This window comes from Podarcis muralis, chromosome 10, assembly GCF_964188315.1.
Source record: "Podarcis muralis chromosome 10, rPodMur119.hap1.1, whole genome shotgun sequence".
NCBI lineage: Eukaryota > Metazoa > Chordata > Lepidosauria > Squamata > Lacertidae > Podarcis > Podarcis muralis.
In genome coordinates, this window is record NC_135664.1 from 11,844,542 (window position 1) to 11,868,188 (window position 23,647).

Consider the following 23,647-nt stretch of genomic DNA (forward strand, 5'->3'; position numbering starts at 1 on the left):
TGATCTGCAGAGAAGTAAACGAAAGGGAGTGCTAAATCGCAAAACGCAGCCTGCGCCTCGCATGCCTCTAAGCTGCTCTTCTGTATTTCCCGCACCGTTCCATGTGGCCCATGTTGCTTCCGAAATGGTCCTTCTTCCCCGTGGCATCACTTACATCACACTTCTCAGCCCACAGCAAGCGCACTGTCTGGGATCTCTCGTCGGTCCCTCTGGTACTGTAAATCACACCGCCGCCTCCTCTCCCTACGCCCGTGCGCCCCTGCAGCTTACTTGCCTTTCTGTAAATCGCTACAACCTACTGACATTCAAGCGGCTCCGCTGGCATTCTGCTGGGTGGCTGAGCAGAAGCCTCCAATATGTCACTCTGATTTTAATAAATATCACCCACATCAAAGCCCGCATTTCGAGGCGGGGTGGGGAAGGTAGCTCTGGCATTCCGAGAGGCTCCTGCCCGGCTCTGGCCACCTTTCCTCCTCTGCTCCTGCCTTGCGCTTTGGTGTCTCCCTCTCCACCCCTTTCCTGCCGCCAAGCTTCCAGCGGCGCAGTTCCAGCTCGGCGCTGCCAGACTGCCTACCTCCCCGCTCCGCTTGTTTGTCGTAGGGAGCTGCCTGTCGGAGCCCGAGCATCTTGCCGGAGGGGGTTCGCTTGCGCCCAGCGCGCACGCTCGCCTCTCGGGCATGCTCCTTAACAAGCGAGCCAGCCCAGCCTGCTGGGGACCGAGGCGCCGCGAAAGTTGCTCCATGGCGCTAGGAGTCTTGCAATAAGACGCTGCTGGGGAAGAGCGCGCCCAAGGCGCTGCTTTCGCCGCCATCCAACGAACGCGCGCAGCCGGCCAGCCTTCCTGCCTCTCCGCGCTGCGAAGGGGGGCGGTGGGGAGGGGGGGGGAAGCAGCAGCCCCGAGGGAGGCTGGGTCCCTGGAGTCCGTGCAGAATTGGCTCCGCCGCCTTGGCAGACGAGGAGGCACTTCGGAGCCCGAGCTGCCTTCGTCAGCCTGCAGCCGAGAAGGGAAGATTGCAGCCCCAGCGACACCCACCAGCACCCGCCAGAAGAGGAGAAGGGGAAAGCTCCGGGGGAAGCCGAGGCGGCCGTCCCCGCCCTGTGCCAGCGCACCTCGAGCAAAGCCTCACCAAAAGCCCCTCGCTGCCTGCAGCCAGCGAGCTTTCGCGAGCAGGGCTGGGGCTCCCTGCAGAAGCTACCTTCCTCCCGCCACCAGGACCGAGGAGCAGCCGCGTCTCTCCGCGTCTCTCCGACGGCGGCGTCGCAGCCTGGGCACCGATTTCCGTGGAGAGGGGGGGGGCCGCAACGCTGCGATGGAGGTGTCAACCTGTGGGCTGCTGCTGCTGCTGCTGCGACCCCTCTCCTAAAACGCTTGCCCGTTTGCCCCAAGACGCTCTGCGGGTGCCGCGGCGGGGGGTGCTCGGGTGCGCGCGTGTGTGCGCGGTGGAGAAGGCGAGGCGAAGGCGCACGGGGCGCGCGAGGGAAGAAGAGCGAGCCAGCCTTTCCCCGGCCAGGTTGGGAGGCGACGGGAAGGTGGCGGCGAGCAGAGGGGAGGCGGGAAGTCCCCGCGCCCTTCCCGGCTTCGCGCAGCAAGCAAGCGCGCAAGAGATGCCCCAGCCGCCGCCAGCTGGCACCTGCGCTGAAAGGATTAATTGAGTTGCTTTGAACCGCGGAGGGGAAGCGGCCGGCTCTGGGGACCGAGCAAGGGAAGCCGTCGGAGGGAAGTTGGACAGCGAGGCAGCCTCCTTTGCACCCTCCCTCCTTCGCAGCCCCAGCCTTCCCCTCTTTTTTTACAGGGTCGTGCCAAGCGAACCCAGCGAGCGGCATCTGCAGGAGCTTCGTGCCCACAGGGCAGCATCAGCGCTGAGAGGACCGGCTTGTCTCCCGCATTGCTCTCCCTGCTGAACCGAAGCAGCAGCAGCAGCGAAAAAACAAGCTCATCAGAGCAGGGGGAGCGATTGCGCAATTCTGCCCAGATTGTCTTCCCTCCCCTTCCTCTCAGCTCCCCCCCCCCCACTCCACCCCAACCCCCAATGCTGCTCAACTCCCGAGGAAACAGAAAGCTGATTCATGGAGCCCAGACCCAGCTTCCTCTGTGCTGCTCTCCTTTTGAAGATCAGGATGCTTACTCCTGCTGCTTGAGACTTTGCGTTAACCCCCTTGCTCTCCCCTCCCCCAAGCCGAGGGGAGCGAGGGGGAGGGAAAAGGCTCCCTGCGATCTCTAGCCTTTTCTCTGTTTTGGAAGTGTGGTTACTGGCTGGCTCAAACCTGGGAAACATTGATGCATCGCTCTGGAAATTCATTGTGTGACTTTCTGGGTATTTGCTGAGTTCCAACCCGAGATGCAGCTCTTGAAAGCTTTATGGGCAATAGCAGGAGCAGCTATCTGCTGTTTTCTTATATTTGTCATCCACTCCCAGTTCCTTAAAGAAGGTAATTATATCTGCATGCCTGCATACACTGGTGTTTCCCCCCCCCCCTTCCTGCTTCCGAATGCTGAGATATCCCTTATTTCTTTCCATTTATTTGCAGTGTGTCCTAGTTCCACAGATCTCTCTTATCTAGTACATTGGTGCGTTATTACCAATACAGGGGTTTTTCTTTTCTTTTTTTAACTTTATTTTATATGCAAGGAAGACACAGGGTTTATATTCCTGCTGAGTGCATTCTATGTGGGCAGTGTTGAAATCTCTAGCCTTAGTTCATACATTTATAAGCTGAAAACTGTTGTTTTCTTCTTGATGAATGACCTGCTCTGCTGCTATTTAGAACTTGAAATAACACTAAGCCACTGGTAAGTGTATTAATACACTATAAATCCCAATAAGTAAAAATATGTATCATTCATATATATATATATATATATATATATATATATATATATATATAGACTCACCAGTCATCCTCTTCTTTTTCTTCTTTTTTTAAAAAAGCAAATTCAATACATTTTCAATAGATGGCACTAAAGTTCTATGATCAGGGCAAGGCAGAGTAGAGCTTGGGCAGTAGGCTCATTCCTCCATCCTCCTTTCCTAAGAGTGGAAGAGGCCTTTCTGCCTGATTTTTAGGGGTTTTTTTCATTAAGTGTTCAAATAAATTTTGTCTCAGAACAAGCAAACAAATAAGCATAGAACCAAAGCAAAGCAAATGTAATGATTCAATTTCAAGTGGGGGGAAAAAGAGAAGAATCTGATGCATTTCGTAGTTGAACATAAGATTGTTATTATTATTATTTTTTCTTAAGCCTTTCGGGGTTTTTTTTTGCCACCTTACTTGAGAATATTAGTGGTTAGTCGTTGGAGAAGGTTGATTTAATTAATTGAGTCCTTTACAAGCCACTGCCCAAGGTGAAAGTTTAGCATGTTGTTGATTGAATGTGTGTGTGTTCAGGTGTGAGAAAAGGTGTAGCTATTTTTTTTTTTTAAAAAAAAGAAGAAATGCAGCAAATTTTTATAGTAGGTTTTTTGCTACCAGTAGATTAAATGCAGATGACAAGTTAGTTGCACTAAGGTCCCATTGAAATCAATGGAGAAAATGAGTCGTGGTTTAAGTCAGGTCGCATTGATTTCAGTGGGAATGAAGTGCAACTAACTTCATCTGGACCTCACCTAATGCTAGCAAAAAAGGAAAAGGAAAAAAAAGAATAAGTGTTCAGATGTCTCAGGATCCATATTTATTAAAAGTAATCACTTAGTATGATATTGGCTCTTGGAAATATGGAAGAACTTTCAGTGCATCATTGGTGAAGTGCTCTCCCCAATTGGCCACTGTAGTCTTTGCACATGTCAGTTGCTCATGAACTTTAAATATGTAAGTCATCTAGCAAAAATATTGTTATGTATCTATAAGTATTTAGCAATATTTTCTTTTTAAAAATCCCCTTTGTGCACCAGATACATGGAATGCCTTGCTTGTGTTTCCTAGGAGCTCAGTGATTTTAAGATTGTTGTTAATGATAATACTGCTAACAACAACACAGTGTAGAAACATTATCAGTGCCTTTCCAGTTTTAAGAATTGTATATAAGTAGATATATTAACATCGAGGGGGGGGGAATAGGGTTATCCCCCTAATAAGAATTTTCAAATTTATAGACTTCCCTAATGTATCCAGGAAGTAGTCCTCTTAAAACGCTATAGGGATTAGCAATCTGGTTTTACAAGAAGAGGAATTAAATCACAGCTGTTTAAATTTTTTTTGAGAACAAGATAATAATGCCTATCCATTTATTATTTTATGTCTAGAGTGTGGTTACTCTGGAAGTTGGTTGAGAGAATTTGTCCTAAGCTTCCTGTGTAGCTAGGCAACTTGAAGCTTAGTCTATTTTAGCATTTTGACTGATTTTTTTTTAAGGCCATCATTCACAGTGATTGTTGTACTTTAGCTTCTACAGAAACATCACACAATTAAATAGGTTTGGAAGGAATTCCATATTGTTTATTCCTCCATGTGCTTCAAAACACATTTTTCTTGCCTGCATGGCTGGATCTGTTTTTATATCTGAATGTAGTGATTTTCATATACTGTTCTAAGATTTTTTGGGGAGGTAAAATATATCTATGATGCACTCATTTTTAAACAGCGGGGAAGTGAATTTTACTTTTTCTTTAGTTCAGTATTAGATGATGGGTTGCATGTGTTCCCACTTGTAAATCCCTGGATCAGTCCACTTGCTTGTATATTAGACTTACATCATCAGCATAAATGTGGCAAGCAGCCATTTCTTATTGTCATATGTTTGGACCTCATAATTTGTTACCTTGAGGATGTTAGTTCGTTGGTTGGTGGATAAACTCAGTTGTTTCAGTGCACGGTTGAAGTTAGTACACCTTGCCTTCATTTTTGGTGGCCCCATTGTATAGCCTTATTTCATGATAAAAACCAGAAATCTCCATTTAATAATCTTTTTTTTCCACGAAGATCTATTAGATGGACCCATAATATCAAGCAAGTTCCTTACAATTTGTTTATCTTGATCAGACTTAATTGCCAGAACTAAGATATGATGATCTGTTCAAATAGCAACTGCTTCAACATTCTTTAGCTAAGAAGTGCTGGAAAATATTGTGCCCAATTGGGTGTAATCTTTGGCTAAGTTTTAAGGCACTTACTCTGAAATGGTCTTAGTCACGCTAAGAGGTAGCAAGGCCTTTGCTTAAATCCAGATTATCATGCATGTTGGTTTGCTAACAAATGCTGGATCTATTTATTAACTAAATGTAGCAACTGTTCAGTTTGTTGTAGCTGTTAACCCCTCCCAGAGCTATCATTTCCACCACCAGAATTCCTGGTTTGTGGGTGTGCTTTAAATATATCATGTGTACACTGCCTATATTAACTGCAGCATAAACATAATATTTGTGTAGTCTCAGATTTTTGTGATCCTAGAGAATAAAGCAGGTAAGACTGACTTTAATATTGGGGAAAAAAAATTAGCCAGGTCAGTTTCCTGTGTTGGCTCTCAAAGCTGTCCAGTTAAGTACAGAATAACTATTTTGTTGCTGTGGCAATGGGCTACTCTTGAAAAACATACAGAATAACTATTTTGTTGTGTCAATGGGCTACTCTTGGAAAATGTACAGAATCAATTCACATTAACAGTAGTACTGCATTACTGTACGGCTCATAAGTGGTAAGAAAACAGGCAACACTTGTTCTGAGATGAGTGAGAAAGAGCTGTTTAAATGGCTGTTTCCTTTAATACGGTTTTTTTTCCACCCAAGAAGTGAAGAATGGCTGACACAAGAGTGCCATTTTTCCACACTTTGGCTTTTGTGTGGAAATACAGGTCGTCCTGTAGCTAATCCATTCCCCAACGTCCAATCTGTCTTTCATTGTTTCAAAAAGATGAATAGAGCTGTGAACCAAGAAAAGGCTATTGTGATATATAATTGCTGTCCCATGCCTGTCTGATCTTCATACAAAGCAGTTTAACATATTCTGGTAGGTTTCTGTCAGTTTGAAGAGCTGTTAAAAATTAAAACACTTAGCAATTGCTATAGAAGATTAGAAGTAGACATGGGATATTGATTAGCTCTTGCTCATTCAAAATGTTCTATCACCTTTTTAATATTATCTTCCATGGAAAGCAGAGCTGTATAAATATTATAGGGTGCTACAACCCTTTCCCAGCAAAACAGAACATCAAATAGTTCCCCCATTGCAATCACTGAATAGTGTGTCAATGATGAAAGGGCATCTTGAATAGGTGGCTGTGTAAAGACTTTAAAGCAGCTTAATTAGATGGAAAACTTCACCGCTGTATACAAGGAGCAATATATAACCACTCTTTTCTTTATCTCAGAGAATGTTGTACAGCTTTGGAATGTCTGTTTCATAATATGGATGTAGACGTTGTAGTGCATCCTTATGAATCCTTGTTATGTAAACATGAAGCAAACTTTTTTATATATAATAATTAGGATTTTTGAATGCAGTGTTGGGTCAGAATAGAATGATGTGTCTCTGTAAAAGTTAAACTGTGAAAAGAAAACACTTGCTTAGTTGATTGGAGCATACCCAAAACCAAATGAAGTTAAGAACTACCGCCAACTCTTATTGGCCTGCGGGTTTTAGAATAAAAGGAGTAAGGCGATGGATATTTTTGTTTATTGTTTTGTACAGGTAGTGGTATAATGCAGCCCAGTTTCTGGGCAATGAATCTCCCACCACCAATTTCAATCTTATTTAATACTTATTTTTTAATCATCATAGATTTTGATCCATTAAGGTCCAAGAACCCAAAATTGACCTGTCTAAGTGTCTTAACCTTGAAACTTGCTGTATTACCAGTAAAACTATACTATAGATGGGGTACACCAAAGCTATTCCTGCAAAATTTCTCAAAGCATAGCATAGCTCAACATTGCAGTGATGTTTCAATGCAGTTATAAGCACCAGAGTTGGTTCAAAAAAGGACACAAAGCTATGGGTGAATTATCATTGTCGACACAGGCTTGTTAACGGCTTATGTTAGAACTTGTTGAGAAGATTAGTTTTCATTTTGTGACTGAGTGCCATTTGACAAATATTTCAAATTATATGAAAACCAGGCCTGAAACCTTCCTACTGTATCAGAGGGTAGTTTGCTTCATCAAACCACTGTCTTTATGGAGACTCTCACAGGATCACAAAGGTTAGAACCGCACAGGTAAAACAAACGTTGTTTCCCTTGAGAATTTGTCCTGCTCTGGACTTCCCACAGGCAAATGACTGGCCACTGTGAGAACAGATTGCTAGACCTGATGGATTTTTGATTTGCTCTAGCAAAAGTGTTTCATTCTTGTGAGGAGATTATCACAACTGTCCAATATGACGACATAGCAAAAGGTTTAATGCTAATATTACAGTATTTACGTGACCTACTTCAGTTCCGACTCTACGCCATGGTACTGTATTGCTGGAGCATGTGGAACTGGCAATAAGGACTCCCAAATCTAAGAGATGATACAGATAAAGAACATGGGTGTGGTCTTGCCACTGCACTGTTATAACCTTCACTTGTTTGCTGTTGCAGTGTAATATGTGCAAGGTCACAAACGGCAAGGGATGGAGATGAGGGCTGCTGTTCCCTTGGGCTGTTGAGCAGCCTTTTACTTGACAAGTCAAGCTCACAAAGATGCTTTTGCTGCAGTACATCAAATCCTTAAACCTGGTTTAAAGGATTCAACAACTCAGTTTTGCATATTTCAACTGGGCTAATTCCAGAGTTGGTCTTTTTCAGTTGCAACCTTAAAGTGCATGATGATATATGTGTGCCTGTATATTTCTCCCCACAAATGTAGCTAATGCTTATTTGAGACAGGGGACATCATTGATATTTTTTTTTTGTATTACAATTTCCTCTATGGAGCTGAAGTTGGTATGCACCTGTTTTATCTTCACAATAGCTTTGTAGGGTAAGTTCAGATTGACAGATAGTAAGTGGCTCAAGGTTGCCCAGTAAGTTCCGTGGCTGAATGGAGATTTGAACCTTTTGCTTCCTCAGTTCTAGTCTGACACTTGAACCACTGTTCCTCGGACTGAGGCATATAAATGATGGATACACATTTAGGAACATGATATATGTGCCAGCTATTAACCAACTGTGAGTTATATGAGGCTTCAAAATCTGTTGGAGCAGATCCTTGCTGCTTCAAGTTTCAGGATGCTCATATGAGGCTGCCCCTGTGGTTTTATAAGATAGATTGTGTCAGGGAACTGACATCGGAGCTAGAGGCAAAGAGAAGGCTCTCAGATGATGCTGGAGAAGGGCCCAGCAGGGGGAGAGGCAGCTCAGTAGAGGGGGAAGCAAATCAGCGCAACACCAGGGATAAAGGGGGGCAGATGGGGAAATCGGCGAGAGGGCTCCAGGACTCTTCACTGGACACCAGCGGGGAGAGCACAGGTCCTCCGCTACCCACGCCCTCCCTGCGCAGAAGACTTCCATGCAGTGAGAGTAGGAGGAGACTGGGCGTCAAACAACTTTTATGTTGGAAGAGGTTTAAGAAATGCCCACTGACGGATTCTGCTAGCGACTGAGGCAGCCACGGTGAGAAGGGCTGTCCAGTCAGAAAGGTTTAACAAGGCAATTTAGCCTGGAGAGGCGGCAGCTTACGCACGAGCAACCCCATACGCATTACAGATTGCATCATGGAACTTCCTTAATGGAATAAAGAACAACACATCTTTATAAATTGATAAATGTGTGCTATCATTGGAGTGCCATGCATGTATTTCTGAGCAGACTAACAAGTCTCTTTCTTTATCCTTAAGTTTTATAAATCCAGAACATTTTGCTTTCTGGAAAGGGGTGATTTTTGCTTCTGTTACTATTTCCAGTTTTTAAAAAAACCCTTTTGTATTTTGGCCCTTACTGAATATCAATAGTATGCCAGGTGCTGGATTGTGGCAAATGTTTGTAGCTACCCTGACCTGAAAGACACTGCATTTGGGCTCCTGGTCCCCATATTTCACTGACCACTCATTGGCTTTCATCTTTTAATCAGCATAAAAATTGTAATAGAATTGTTGAGTTGGAAGGGACCCTGAGGATCATCTAGTTCAACCCCTGCAATGCAGAAATATGCAGTTGTCCCATACAGGGATTTAACCTGCGACCTTGGTGTTATCAGTAAAAAGGTAAAGGTACCCCTGACCATTAGGTCCAGTAACGGATGACTCTGGGGTTGCAGCGCTCATCTCGCTTTACTGGCCGAGGGAGCCGGCGTACAGCTTCTGGGTCATGTGGCCAGCATGACTAAGCCACTTCTGGCAAACCAGAGCAGCGCACAGAAACGCCGTTTACCTTCCCGCCAGAGCGGTACCTATTTATCTACTTGCACTTTGACGTGCTTTCGAACTGCTAGGTGGGCAGGAGCTGGGACCGAACAATGGGAGCTCACCCCGTTGCGGGGATTTGAACTGCCGACCTTCTGATCAGCAAGCCCTAGGCTCTGTGGTTTATACCACAGCACCACCCGCATCCCTTGGTGTTATCAGTACCACACTCCAACCAACTGAGCTTTCTACCAGACTGTCGAGATCTTGAATATACTTAAAAATAAATAAATAGAAAGTGTCCAACTACAAAGCAATAGTTCTGTGCTGTTTGTAATCCAATGAGAGGATTTTCACAAAAAAGTGTGCTGTTCTTTGTTTTCATTTTTGGTAAAATGTTTTGGAAAACTTTTTAAAAACAAACAGTCTGCTTTTGCTAAATTTTCTCAGAAAGCACCACTGTTCTTTCAGGTGCAGTGGTGAAAACAACTCTTACTCAGGTCAGACTGAAGCATGAGAAATTTGAATGAAAATTCCAGTCTTGATTATAACTTGGGAATGGGAAGAAGCACAGTGCACAAAAACTCTTTCATTAAGAGAATGTTGTCTACTGTGTAGTTTATTAATTGTCATGCAGCAATTGTTGTTATGGTAACAACTAGTATGGATCTGTGCTAGAGGAATAGGAAAACACAGTAGCTGAAGCTGGAGAAAATTGTGCAGGAGAAAGCATGCAGTCTGATGTCCGAGATGAAGCCACATCAAAAGACCATTTTTTAAATTCAGCCATAAGACCTGATGTGCTGCCATCACTACTCCTTTCACCCAATTTAGCTATTAAGTTCAGGCCACAGTCTTACTTGGAAGCAGAAAACTATTATGCACTGTGTCTAGAAAGCTTTATTCTTGCACAACCTACTTTCTTGAACTTGGTTTTCCATAACTGCCCAATGGGTGTTAAATTTACTAAGCAAAAGTGCATGTTCAGGGTTGCCAAATAGTTAAGGCATAACTCATTGATTTCAACAATCAGGAGTTTTATATCTCCATCCTTATCTAGAGACAAACATATTGCTGGTTTTTCAGTAACTTCAGAGGTTCAAGGCATTAAGAGCAGGGACATCATTCGATGATCAGAAGTCTCTTTTGAACCACTTAGAAGTTTCCCCCCTCATTTTTTATTTTACTTAAGACATTTAAATACCATGTAATCATTAGCATTTCTAGGTGGCATACTTAAAAGTAAACCATACAGGGAATAAAGCAATACAATTCCATCATAAAAACGAACATACACCCGGAACGCTGTTTTATTTATAACATTTAATTTAACATGTATGTTCCCCAAACTTTTACTGTTATTTATGGTTATCAGTCATGAGAAATCTTATCTGGTGACTGTTACAAAACAATCACAAGGAAAACCCCTTTGCTTCTGTACCCCAGTTTTAGGAAACAAAGGGTTATCTCCAGTGTTAATTGTACTCAGAGTAGACCCATTGAAATTAAAGGGAATGACTGACTTGGGTCCATTCATTTTATTAGAACCACTCTGAATGAGACTTAGCTGTATACAAAAACACACAGATCCTGAGAATGTCCTCTTGCTTAAGAACAACTGTTGCTGGATAAGATCAAGATGGCACTAGACATTCTGTTTGCACATTTGCCCTTATTTTCAGCATTTTTGCTGCATCAAACCCCTCCTGACTGTGCTCTGTTGCACTAATGCGTGTATGATTGAGCCAGAGTTGAGTAAATTTCCTATCTTTTGAGATCATTATTGATCTTTTACGGCACACACTGTTTTATATATAGTTTTGCCACTTGAGGAAACTGAATGTGCTTTTAGACATAGAATCATAGAATTGTAGAGTTGGAAGGGACCATGAGGGTTATTTAGCCCAACCCCATGAAGTACAGAAATCTTTTGCCCAATGTGGGTCACAAACCCATTACCCTGAGATTAGGATTCTCATGTTCTACCTTACTGAGGATGTAAACCCAAGATTTTAACCTTGAACATTCAAAATTTGTGTCTGTGTGATCTGAAGTTTTTCATAATTTAGGTGCACACGATATCACACAGATAGGTTATCTTATCTGTACTCTTGCACACTTAAAACATGGGTAGGCAAACTAAGGCCCGGGGGCCGGATCCAGCCCAATTGCCTTCTCAATCCGGCCCACGGACAGTCCGAGAATCAGCGTGTTTGTACACGAGGAGAATGTGTCCTTTTGTTTAAAATCCATCTGTTATGTACTGAAGTTCTCACCCTGGGCCAGCAGGGGGATACTGTAGATAGTTATGCAAATAAGGGATCAAAAGTGACGTTCAGTGATTGGATAGTTTTAGAAAGTTGTTACAGTTACATTGTACTGGAGCTCTATATAAGCAGGCTGGCTGAACCCTTCAGTTCTGCTCTGTTCTGGCCTGTGAATAAACAAGAGCTGTTTGAAGAATCACTGTGTCCTCTGATATGTTCACCCACAACTTAACACCATCTCTGGGTTATTTGTGGGGCCTGCCTGGTGTTTTAGCATGAGTAGAATATGTGCTTTTATTTAAAATCCATCTCTGGGTTATTTGTGGGGCATAGGAATTCATACATTTTTTTTTCTTCAAAATATAGTCCGGCACCCCAGAAGGTCTGAGGGACAGTGGACCGGCCCTCTGCTGAAAAAGTTTGCTGATCCCTGACTTAAAATATGAAGAAGAGTGCTTGACAACGCATGCCCAGTGTGAAGCATATTGTGCTATTTCTGTTACTCTTTGGAGAAGTCAAGTCAATTGTTGATACAGTATTTTGGATTTTGTTGCTTGGTCTGCATAGCATAGAAAAATGTGCATTGCATGCAGTTAATGATAGATGAATCAGTTTTTAGACTATGCACTGACACAAGTAACCATATTTTTCTCACCTAGGCTTTCTGTAGTAGTGAACACCCAAGGACGATGTATTTATTTATTGCTGTAACAATCACAGTTATAAAACTAGACAAAAATAAAATCTAACTTGTATCAGCATCATTATGCTAAACATTTAACTAAAAATATCTGGTATTTAACATTCCAAGTAGTAATTCCTTAATAATTCTTAGCTGATCAGTGAAACAACCAGTTAAAAATAACTTCAGATTACTGACCATGTCAATCTCAAAGCTGTCTCTTAATGCTTGTTAACATACCAATTTAGTTAGAATGGTTGTTTAAAATGCTTTTTGAATGTTTTTAAAATTACCTACTTAACAAATTCAATGTTTTAAGGTAATTTGTTTCAATTACAAAAGACTGTAGAACATAAGCAAGAAGCTACATGCATGATTGCATCAGTTGGCGGAGCCAGAAGTTGAAAAGACAAGAGTGGATTAAAAACTGTTCTTCCATTGTTGAGATGTCTGCAAAAAGAAATTTCTTGTTTGTTAATGTTACAGATGGGTAGCCGTGTTGGTCTGCCATAGTCAAAACAAAAAAAATTCCTTCCAGTAGCACCTTAAGTAGCACCTTAAGTAGCACCTTAAGTACTTAAGTACTTAAGTAGCACCTTAAGTAGCACCTTAAGTAGCACCTTAAGTAGACCATCTTAGTTGGTCTTTAAGGTGCTACTGGAAGGAATTTTTTTTGTTTTGTTTGTTAATGTTTGTTTAATCACAGAGACTATCTAAGAGACAGAAGCAGAGAGGTTTGGATTTGAATAATAAGTAAAAATCGGCAGGAAAGAGGGTTGCATATGATGAAGGTTGCACACTATGAATAAAGGTAAAGGTAAAGGACCCCTGACTGTTAGGTCCAGGTGCAGAAAATTCTGGGGTTGCAGCACTCATCTCGCTTTACAGGCCGAGGGAGCCAGCGTTGGTCCGCAGACAGTTTTTCCAGGTCATGTGGCCAGCATGACTAAGCCGCTTCTGGCGCAACAGAACACCAAAACCAGAGCAGTGCACGGAAACGGCATTTACCTTCCCGCTGGAGCGGTACCTATTTATCTACTTGCACTTTTTGGCGTGCTTTCAAACTGCTAGGTTGGCAGGAGCTGGGACGGAGCAATGGGAGCTCACCCCGTCACGGGGATTCGAACCGCCGACCTTCTTATTGGCAAGCCGAAGAGGCTCAGTGGTTTAGGCCACAGCGCCACCCGCGTCCCACCCATACTATGAATAGGTTGCAACTATTTCTAAGGTGCTACCTAAGAATCATTTAGGGACAGGATATGGCTAAGCAGACTTCATCCTGAATATATACATTCTGTTGGTTGGATATGTAACAAATCTGGGAGGATGTGTCCAACAGGTTTGGGAGGAGTTAAACTTCCTTGTAGGAACAGGATTGTAGTTTTGAAGTACAGTACTTCTGGATCTGGTCTTGGTTTGTTTGTTTTTAAAGACAACCGGATGGCAGTTGTGGCAGTGATTCTGACTGGTGCACCAACTGTTTTTAATACCAACAACATAAACAGGATGGACCTGTTAAGGTGGTTTCATTGCATTTGACAGACATTCATTATTGATGGTACTTCTGAGTAAGCATTCCTTGGATTACACTGTGCAGAGAACCAAACTGACATTTCCTCATTGGAAGTCAAATACTCTGTTCAGTTATACCACACCAACTTTACTGGTGTAACAGTGTTAAAAACACTTCCAGTAAGCTTTTTTTAAGGAAATCAAAGTTTCTTGGGAAAGGCGGGGGGAGGGGGAGAACCTCAGATAATTGAGTACTTTCAATGCTTTTCAATAATATTTGTGGTTCTATCCCCCCTTGGCTATGCCCATGTCTACTACTACTACAATTTGTTTGGCAATTTTCTAAAGCAGTACCTGGAATTAGTTTACAAGAGTGCAATCAGAGCACCTCTGCATGTGATGTTCTGCACTCTCTTTTTTTTTATAAATATTTTTTATTGGTTTTACAACATTTTTATAGACAATACAAACAAATAAAGAGACAAACAAACATGTATAATTTCCTCTCCTTTTTTTCATAAACCTCACTTCTCTGACTTCCCCAAACCTCCCCTTTCTACATCCCAATTTCCAGACTTGTTTCAGCAAATCCTAACAATTTTAACAAATTTATCCCTAATTGTTCTTTTCTTTTACTTAATCTTATGTCGCTGTGATCTCCTTTTCTTACAAAAACCTCAACATTTTAACATTCATCTAATTTGTAGTATTTCTTGAGATAAGCTTTAAATTTCTTCCAATCCTCCTCCGCTGTCTCTTTCCCCTGTTCACGGATTCTGTCGGTCATTTCAGCCAGTGTCATATAGTCTATCACTTTCATCTGCCATTCTTCCAGAGTGGGTAAATCTTGGGTCTTCCAATACTTTGCGATGAGTATTCTTGCTGCTGTAGTAGCGTACATAAAAAAAGTTCTGTCTTTCCTCGACACCAATTGGCCGACAATGCCCAAAAGAAAGGCCTCTGGTTTCTTAGGAAAAGTACATTTGAGTACCTTTTTTATTTCATTATATATCATTTCCCAGAAAGCCTTAATTTTCGGGCACGTCCACCAAAGGTGGTAGAAAGTACCTTCAGTTTCTTTACACTTCCAACACTTATTGTCAGGCAAGTGATATATTTTTGCTAGCTTGACTGGGGTCATGATGTTCTGCACTCTCCAACCTGTTCCTTTAAGTACCGTATTTCCACTCCTCTTTCCTCTGTAAATGGAGTTGAAGAGTGCTGCTATTTTGCATCTCAATTATCTCTTGTCCCCCTATTCCCTGGGCATTCTCTTGGCTATGTAGTTGACTTGTAGTTGGCTGGGTATCAATCGAAACTCACCTGAGGAAAAACCTTTACAAGTTGGACTGCAGCTCAGGGTATCCTTCAATTGACCACCTAGCCTGCTACACTTGAAGAAACCCAAAACCTGTTTATATGTAGCCAATGAACTTGAACTGAAACATTTGCTTTCTTTTTAAAGTACCATTTTGCTTTTGCTTTGTCTTCCTGATTTGATTTTTTTAAAATCCTAATAAACTTTATAAAATTTGGCTGCTGTAGTCGTGGCTGTAATTGAGCAAGAATGCAAAGAGTTATATCAACCTTCCACACACTTAAGCACTTGGTTCATGCTATGTGTGTGTATGAGTAGCAGTCAACAGATTAAAGCAAGAGGTGTTGGGCTCAAGAAAGAGCTCAGGATGCTATCTCTGTCTCCAGTCCTAAATACTTGCATTGGGTCTTCAGAAATCACTCCCATATGGGAAGTCAGTCCTCAAAGCACTTAAGTTGCATAGCACATTTGTGATACGTACAGGTGTTTACGGAGCTAAGATGCAAGAGAGCATCAGGGATGAGTGAAGGAGAAACTAGCTTGGCTTCTTTACAAGTTCTCTTTAAGACCAAACTGGAAGTGAGGGCAGTTGTTGTTGTTGTTTAGTCGTTTAGTCGTGTCTGACTCTTTGTGACCCAGTGGACCAGAGCATGCCAGGCACTCCTGTCTTCCATAGTCTCCTGCAGCTTGGTCAAACTCATGTTGGTAGCTTCAAGAACACTGTCCAACCATCTCGTCCTCTGTCATCCCCTTCTCCTTGTGCCCTCAATCTTTCCCAACATCAGGGTCTTTTCCAAGGAGTCTTCTCTTCTCATGAGGTGGCCAAAGTATTGGAGCCTCAGCTTCAGGATCTGTCCTTCCAGTGAGCACTCAGGGCTGATTTCCTTCAGAATGGATAGGTTTGATCTTCTTGCAGTCCATGGGACTCTCAAGAGTCTCCTCCAGCACCATAATTCAAAAGCATCAATTCTTTGGCGATCAGCCTTCTTTATGGTCCAGCTCTCACTTCCATACATCACTACTGGGAAAACCATAGCTTTAACTATATGGTAGCCATGTTTATTCATGTGCTTGCCCTGCTGAAGTGTAAATGAGGGACTCACGGGAATCTACCATTAATATCAAAGAGATGTCTGTGGGAACCTTTCTCCCCCCTTGCCTTTCATATCCTAATGGCGTTGCTGTGATAAAGTGAGCTGAACTGGGAGAACAGTGCCTGAAATGACTTATCTTAGAGATATGAGGATGGTTCACCCCCACCCCACTCTGCCTCACCCACATTTACTATTTGGAATTGAAATTAGACCCCACTCAGCTGCTTAATATGTTGACATGGCAAGCGTAGAAACAGTAAACATCTATGGTAGTTTGGTCCTTCACTTGGTCAAAGAAGCCTGGTGTGTTTTGAGCAGGCATAGGCAAACTCAGCCCTCCAAATGTTTTAGGACTACAATTCCCATCATCCCTAGCAAACAGGACCAGTGGTCATGGATGATGGGAGTTGTAGTCCCAAAACATCTCGAGGGCCAAGTTTGCCTATGCCTGGTTTTGCGCTTTACTGTGTTCTTGGAGCAGTAGAATTCAAAGCAGCAATGATGAGGCCTAGAGGCAATTCCTCAAAATCACAACAAAACCCAATGAATTGCCTTAAAAATTGATAAGCTTGTAGTGGGTCCAGTTTCTACTGGTGTAGGATTGGTTAACCTTCTCCCTAAGCCAATACAGTGGTGCCCCGCAAGACAAATGCCTCGCAAGACGAAAAACTCGCTAGACGAAAGGGTTTTCCGTTTTTTGAGTCGTTCCGCAAGACGAATTTCCCTATGGGCTTGCTTCGCAAGACGAAACGTCTTGCGAGTTCTTGCAAGTTTGTTTCCTTTTTCTTAAAGCCGCTAAGCCGCTAAGCCGTTAATAGCCGCTAAGCCGTTAATAGCCGCTAAGCCGCTAATAGCCGCTAAGCCGCTAATAGCCGTGCTTCGAAAGACGAAAAAACCGCAAGACGAAGAGACTCGCGGAACGGATTAATTTCGTCTTGCGAGGCACCACTGTAATGGCAATATATGCAGGAACAAGACTCTTTGACTCAGAACCAGACCAGACTCTTTCTAATTAAAACTAGGAAACTTATGGCACATGATCAACATTTTTAGTAGAGGTGGTAGCAAAAATGAAGGCCTTTTTTTGAGTGCCTTTGAGTGTGAAAATGTTGCATTATTTTTTTTTTTGTAAATATACATTTTGCCTCTTTTGTATGTGAGTACTTATTATTGCACTAAATGTCCCTTGTTTTATAAAAGATAATTATGAGTGTCTTAAGTTCCGAGATAACAGCAATCACATTGTTCCTGATTTTATTTATTTATTCATATTCTCATGTTTTGCTGTGCTTGCTTGCCGGTTTTGGTTTGGCAACTAGATGATAAACTGCAAGAAGCTTTTGTTTCTACTCCTCCTACGCTTGTAAAACAACAACAACAAAAAACCACTTTACTAATCGAAGATATGAAGTGAAAAGCCCCCAGTCTGGTGTTTTTGGTTTTTGTTTTAAGATGTATTTCACAATGGTACTTATCAGTTCTATGTAAAAGCATTAGATTGTGTGAAGTATTGTTGTTTAATAAAGGGATGGTATCTCTTTCTGACATCTGTAATAACTTCTGCTCCCTCACAATCATTCCTGTGAGGTAAAGGTAAAGGTAAAGGGACCCCTGACCATTAGGGTCCAGTCGTGACCGACTCTGGGGTTGCGGTGCTCATCTCGCTTTATTGGCCGAGGGAGCCGGCGTTTGTCTGCAGACAGCTTCTGGGTCATGTGGCCAGCATGACTAAGCCGCTTCTGGCGAACCAGAGCAGTGCACGGAAATGCCATTTACCTTCCCGCCGGAGCAGTACCTATTTATCTACTTGCACTTTGACGTGCTTTCAAACTGCTAGGTTGGCAGGAGCAGGGACCGAACAACGGGAGCTCACCCCGTCGCGGGGATTCGAACTGCTGACCTTCTGAACAGCAAGTCCTAGGCTCTGTGGTTTAACCCACAGCGCCACCTGCGTCCCTGTGAGGTCCTGCAGATCTAATGCTTCACTTGTACAATTCCCTGCCCCACTTCAGCCCGATGCAGATTAAAAAGCAGTGTGGAATTACTAACATTCAGCTACTTAACCGCTACATCGACACAGAGTATTAAAGTTACATTTTTCATGCTGTTGTGGGAAGCGAAGACATTCCACTTCCACACCTTGAATGTTTACTTCATGACTTCACTATACATTTGTCTTTTTGCCTTGCTTGATGTTTATTTGATGAATAATCAAAGCTTGGCAATGGACTAAGAGATGAGCAGGGCTTTCTTTTCAGCCGGAAGTCACCGAAACTCAGTTCTGGCACCTCACTGGTGGGCGCCATTGCTGAGGGAAGGATTCATTGCTGAGGGAAGCATTTTCCTAGAAAAATAGCACTGGAGGTGCATTTGGAGCTATGTGGACCAAGGCTTGTGCCATGCCTTGTTCGTACGATGCCATGACTGCCTGTGACTCAAATGCTTAAAACAAAATATGAAGCTAGTATTGTGTGCTGTGATTTAAAAGAAAGTTAGAAGACCAGAGCAGTGACTATCAATAATTATGCATGGGCAGGTTTGTGGTGGATGCGGGGGGGGGGAATACATTTTATTTATTGGGGTAACAACTAGTCTTGCCCCCCCCTGCTATAAACCTAACTGGAAAAAACCCATAATTTTGTTTTAGAAAAGCAAGGCACAGGCTTGTTGTCTTTTCTGACCTTGTAGGAATGGTTCTTTTGCTCCTTTCATCTCCTTCCTTTTCTTTATTGATCTAAATGAAGTCCTGGTTCTTAATGCGTCTTAGTTTCCATTTAATTTCATTATGTTTTCTTTTTATTGTATAGCCTCCACCGGCTTTATTGAATTCTATTATTTGAGAGACACAAAAAGTCTTGACTGATCATAATTCACAGTATTAATTATACCGCCCAAGCACTATGTACACTTAATAATTTGAATGTGATGTGTAGAATAATGAAGAAATCAGTACTCTGTACAGTTACATTAACAAGTAATTTGAAAAATGAATTTTGCTTCACGAATGGATGAGGTTTGTAGGCTTCTCTAGTACTTATGGAGATGATGAAAGTCAAATTATAAATGCAGCATCTCTCTAAGATTAATTCCAATACTATTACTTACTAACATTCTGCCTAAGGTGTCTGTTCTGTCACTCCCATGCCCACATAATGTCTATTAGCCGTAATGGGAGTTGCAGGCATGCATACATTTGTAAGAAGATAGCAATACCCATTTGGAAAATTAAGTTATCCAACATTAGACAGACTCCTAAAAGCAGAGTTTGCTACTTGGAAAATGGCACCCATGGTTTTATCCTCTGGAGTTAACACAAAAGGCCAAGCACTAAAACTTAACCACCCAGCAACCAGTGATATAGTTATTTATTTTAATACAATTATGTAAACAGTAACCAGAAAATATTTCTAAGTCAGACATATTCTTATTCAGAATATCAAATCCAGCTTTAACTGCTTTTTGCGTTAACATGCCAGCAGATCATCAAGCTTATTGTTAAGTTGTGGGTGAACATATCAGACGACACAGCGATTCTTCAAACAGCTCTTGCTTATCCACAGGCCCAGAACAGAACTGAACTGAAGGGTTTAGCCAGCCTGCTTATATAGAGCTCAACTACAAAGCAACAGTAACAACTTTCTGTAACTATCCAATCACTGAACGTCACTTTCAATTCCTTATTTGCATATGTGGACCTGAGTGAAAACTATCTACAGCATCCCCCTGCTGGCCCAGGGTGAGAAATGCAGTACATAACACTTATTCTACATAATGAAAAATAACACTCTGCAGTTGCATAAATTAGAAGTATTTTCGCAGCATTCTGTGAAAGGATTTGAATAAACTTCACACTATCCCGTCATACTTTCTCTCTCTTGTTGTTTCTCACACCTGCCACAAAGCATGTTCCACTCCTCCTATCAGTGCTGGGAAGAAACAAGCCAGGATCCCTGGTTTAGTGTTAACTCCAAAGAACTGGTTGCTTTACATTTCACTCCCACAAACCCACAAACTCTGGTCCAGGTTTCCTACATACTGTAGTTCATTGGTGTGAAATAAATCACAGTCCTAACACGTAGCCAGGCATCATGGTTTGTTTCCTCGACACACAAGGAGGAAATCAGCTCTGATAGACATGATCAAAATAAATCATTATCCATGGTTTAATGAGATGCTCAAACACACCCCATTTGCTAGCTTGGCTATAATGGCCAGGTCCCACATTGCTTTTTATAGTCCCAAGTGTATGAAAGATTCTCCAAGTTTATATATAAGTTTGAACCTTAACAGTGCACATCAAAGACTTGTAGACAGCCTGAATTTAGATATTGTCAAAACAAGCTGTCACCAGTAACAATTTTTGGGATAAATTATAGAAGGGAAAGAGGCTTGCATGTCTTCTCTTTTACACCTCAGGACTTGGAATGGTATTTTGACTTTTGAAGCTGTATAATTGAGACTAAATTAAATGATAAATGATACATTCCTATTTTGCTGCTGAAATGTTTCCTGTTTTCTTTATGAGGAAAAAAATACCCAGTTAATATCGTATCCTTTGAAAATCAAGATTACACATTTGTCACCGTTTTCATCACGTACAGGAGTGCAAAATAGTTTGGATATCTAGATTCTCAACTCTGCTCATAGATCATATCAGTTCACATACTGAGAATCCCTAGTTGGTTTCCCAAAACAATAATAATGGAAAAACATTACACTTTAATATCTTGGGGGGGGCAGGGACCTATTTGGAGAATGCAAATTTATGCAAATGGTATTTTAGTAATATGTGTCTTAGCACTGTTCTTAAATGCACAATAACTCCACCTTAATACTCAAACCAGGTCAGCATTAATTCACCTATAACATAATTTATATTTTGCTTTCTGCCTCTTCCTAAGGATATTTTAAACTGGCAAGATGTGAAGGAATGGGATTGTATAACTGTCAAGCAATATTAAAACACAAAGGCAGATGGACCTTTCTTGTGCCAGAGGAAAACTGTGTGTGTAGCGATGCAAGCATTTGCCAGTTATGGGCAGTAAGCTAGGGACTGTACAGGAGCCTAGTTATAGACAAAAATATCTGCCTCCATAAGCAGCAGAGATCACATTTTCCCTGTGCAAGTATTCCCTGCTTAAGTACTGCTACATGCATTTTGCGGCATCCTGTTGAGAACTGATTTAACATCCCCCCCCCCCCACTTGCTGAGGAATAAACTACCGTATTTTTTGCACCATAACACTCACTTTTTTCCTCCTAGAAAGTAAGGAGAAATGTCTTTGCGTGTTATGGAGTGAATGCCTGCGGGTGGGGGGGAGATCTGCTGCAGTCGTGAGCAGAGGATCCATGGTTCCCCTTCCTTCCCTCCTCCGTGGTTACAAAGCATGGATCCACATGGATCCTCAGGATTTTTGCATTGGGCTACTCCAAACTCACTGTCAGATCACATGTCTGTGGCCACAGCATGAACCACAAAAATCATATATCCACTATTTCGTTTAGAATATTTTTTTTCTTGTTTTCCTCCTCTAAAAACTACGTGCGTGTTATGGTCTGGTGTGTGTTATAGAGCGAAAAATACGGTAATTTCCTAAACTGTTCTGAGATCATAAATGATATGTAATGAAAGACTATTTCCACAAAGATACTTACTAAATAGTTAATGATTTATGCAAACTCTGCGTATGCTGTGTCTGATCTGCCGGTTTCTTTAGAGTCCTGCAGGATGCCCTTATACAGTGCAAAGGATAACCATTCGGGATGAAGGGTTCTGTGACTCCAGAGCCAAAGCGCCCCGAGAATTGGTCAGAGTTTTTTGCTTCTCTTGTAAAGAACACAGCGAGCCACATTCGTCGTTCAAACAATTTGTTTATAGAGGTTCAGGGAAGCAACACTGTCATGGTTATAACCTTTTGATGTTTTGAAGCTTCTGGTTATGCCCACAGGGAGGCTACTTTCTTTTGTCAAAGAAAGCATTGGTTCTTCGAAGTTCTTAGTATCTCCCCCCGCCCCTCCGGAAAAGCTTTGAGCTCACAATTGCTGAGTGGAATATTTTTAGCCCTATGTGCCATCTCCCGTGCACTTGCTTGGATTTAAATCGCTTTGAGATGAATAATATCTTCTCCTGTGCAAGACTGAGCAGAATTGCTGGCCTTTCCCCATCTTATGAGGATAGTTTTGCTGAAAAGAACAAGATCGGAATGAAATAGGGTAAGGGAAGGGAGATGGGCATGCCTCCTGTCTTTTGTGGTCTTAATCCAGTAACACTTGCACACTGCTCTTTGCTCACACTGTATTGAATTACAAGGCGTTGCGTGTCGAGGTCCCCAGGGCCACCCCAATAGCTCACACATCACACAGAATTTGTTGTTTAAGGTTTTTTGGTATAATTTTGGCCACAACTTTATTAAAATACAAAAATGTGAGTGGTTGCTTAGGCATTGGTTGCGACTATCTGCCCCCACCATGGGGGGCAGACTGACATTCCGCACGATGCGAAAGTCACTTGGGGATAGCGACGGAGCAGGGAACCTGCCCTCAGCCCCCCCCCCAAATGCAACCAGGAGCTCATTGCTATGGCCCGAGCCCCCTTGACAGGGTGGACAAGGAATAGTTAGCCCCCGATTCCTTTAACGGAATCTCTTGCAGCAGCAGCAGCATTAGAGGGGCAGGCACAGCCAATCCATGCCCCTCAACCAATCAAACCATAAACCAATGCCTAACCGCAATCTTACAAGTTCTGACAATTTGCTACGCAGTAGGCAAAAACCAAATGGCCCCAGCCAATCAGCTAGATGGACAAAATTCCTACCGGGCCCCTGCCCCAAGAGCAGACGACCCCATGACAGGCATAGCAAGGTCAAAGCGAACAACCCTAATTCTAGGGAGGGGGGATGGGCAATCCGATGCATGGGCGAAAAGAGGAAGCCCTAGCCTTGTGCAAGAAGTTTTACATTTCTGGCTGTCAATCAACAAATGGCAACATTAACTTCTTCCCAACGACAAGGGAAGCCCAATCGCATCAGTGGCCAACAATCAATTACCCGTCCCACAACTTTGGGGTGTCCTGTCGGCCCCCACCGCAACACGTGCTCTCCATGAAGGAGAACACGCTTTCTGAAATCAGGGGAAGTTTCCTCTTGCAGTATAACATATGCATTTTCCTTTTTTTAAGGGAAATTCCCTTATTCCGAATAGGATTTTCCCTTAAAAGGGGGGGAAAGTTTACAGCTATGTTTCCCGTTCCCTTAGAAGGCAATGGCACCCACCTGATAGGTGCCAGAACTGAGTTCTGGTGAGTTCCACCTGGGAAAAAAAGCCCTGAATATATGGTGGCTAATGAAAGAAAAGACAGGAAACCCGCTTCTGCAGGTTATATATAAGGTCCAACATGTTTAGAATTAGGAATCCCCCCTTTCGTTTGCAAGTATTCAGTGGTTCATGATCTGTATCATTTTAGCCCGGTTCCTTAGGTTGGGGTGCAGAACTTGTTTCAGGGCTGCACTGGATCCTGGTG

The 23,647-nt window shown here is 42.6% G+C and overlaps 1 protein-coding gene and 1 long non-coding RNA gene across 2 annotated transcripts in view; both read left to right on the forward strand.

The window, feature by feature from the left end:
* TAFA5 (TAFA chemokine like family member 5) overlaps positions 1 to 23,647 on the forward strand; it is a 279,463-nt gene that overhangs the window by 84,246 nt on the left and 171,570 nt on the right.
* Positions 2,341 to 12,647, forward strand: LOC144329136 (uncharacterized). The gene is made up of 2 exons (XR_013394561.1): positions 2,341 to 2,430; positions 11,889 to 12,647. It is a non-coding gene; the product is annotated as an uncharacterized LOC144329136 (long non-coding RNA).